Below are 1814 nucleotides of genomic sequence, written 5' to 3' on the forward strand. Positions count from 1 at the left end.
GAAACTTGGTCATGCTCCCCAATTTCAAAGCTTCCTGATGGCTAGCACTCTCCTACCAGGTGTTGGATTCCATGAAGGGACTTTGGACTTCTCTGGCATAGGCGGCTGCCAGAACTGCTGTGGGTAGGGCTTTGTCCTGACCTCAAGGCAACTGGATGCATCTTCTACTGTTTGACAGCTTGCACACGCGTGACAGTTGTGCAAGCCTGCACATTTCCCATCTAGTTCCTTCCCTTTTGTCTTTCGGGCCTGTGTTTTTTGTTTGTTTGTTTGTTTTGTTTTAATTTGTTTTTCTGTTCCTTACACCGAGATGCCAACCTTACTAATAAAGTTTAGTCTTCCGAGTAAAATTAGCAAATGCCCTTCAGACCAGCCTTGCTCCAAGGAAGGGCTATTTCCACGCCCAGACTAATTCGTGTAAGACCGTGTTGTGTTTGGGAACCCAGGCTTCCAGATTGCTTTGCCTTCTGAGAGCCGCTAAATATTAATAAGGTGCATGAAACATGAAAGAAAATTTTATTTGCATGTGAGCTCTTGGGTTCTTTATGCTCTGATTAGCTTATCTGAGCTTCATTTGAAGCTGGGTGCCCGCTGTGGGCTCTGTCTTCTCAGGGACTCCGCGCTAGGTGGAGTCCACGTGTGAAGTGAAGGTGTGGATTATGCCGATGGAGAAGTCTGTTCCTCCAGCTCAACTGGTGTGTGTTGGGAAGAGGGAATGGACGCAGGGCTGGGAACTCTTTGCCGTGGGAGGCATGTCCTTAGTTGCTGTGAGGTCTGTCTTAGATGGCACTACACCACACAGCGTCTACACGAAGGGAATGGCTTTAATTTTGTGCTTCCAGGATGACAGCTCTCAACCAACACAACCAAAGACCCTTTCACAGGTCTCACACCTCAGTTATCCTGTAGACTAGATATTTGCACTACTATTCGTAGCAGTAGCAAAATTACAGTTATGAAGTAGCAACAAAATAATTTCACGGTTGGGGGTCACCACGACACAGAAAACCGTATTAAAAGGGGGGCATCATTGGGAAGGTTGAGAACCACTGTTTTAGGAGAATGCTCTGGCTTGGGGAGGCTGGCTGTTGGATGTTATTTATCTATTATTTATTGATTTTTTTTAATGAAAGGCTGAGGCCAGGTTTGCTAAGCACATGACAGATGAACCTTTTGAACAAATATTGGAAGAACTTCTTACTGGGAGAGGCGCATTGGTGCTATAGCAGTTGTCTTTAATGTCCAGTGGACCCCATGTTCAAAACAGCAATGGAAATGTGTGGTGTTTAGTGCCGGCGCATATGTTTGTAATCAAGGTGTAGTTCTCAGGGATGAGAAGCAACATGCTGTAATCTGCTGCTCGGCATCATAGCTCTCATACATTCAGTGAAATAACTTCATTTGTCTCCTGCATATAGAACCTTCCATATTGCAAATTTATTGAATGGTTAATGGCCTAAAAGTATGGGGTTCATTACAGAGAGATGTATTTATTGCAGTGTTAATTAAATAAAAGCATTGTAATCTTTCCAAATTGAACAATTACGTTCATTTAAACATTTTAAGGAGGGAAAAAATCTTCTATATACTAATTGGGTTGCATAATGAAAAGCATGTGTAATGGAAATTTAAAATCAAAACAAACACTGAAATAATTCGAACAATTCTCTAGCAATATAAGATGTCTACCTCCGTCTTTATTAGAGATACTCTCAGGGCCAGCTTGCCTCGGAGCCTCTGCCCTCCGAGCCTGGTATATGGTTTCAGAGCCTTCAGGCCACCCTCACATACCAGCCGGCCAACCCTTAGACATC

The sequence above is a fragment of the Mesocricetus auratus genome, unplaced genomic scaffold (genome assembly GCF_017639785.1).
Source record: "Mesocricetus auratus isolate SY011 unplaced genomic scaffold, BCM_Maur_2.0 Super-Scaffold_100006, whole genome shotgun sequence".
In the NCBI taxonomy this organism is placed as follows: domain Eukaryota; kingdom Metazoa; phylum Chordata; class Mammalia; order Rodentia; family Cricetidae; genus Mesocricetus; species Mesocricetus auratus.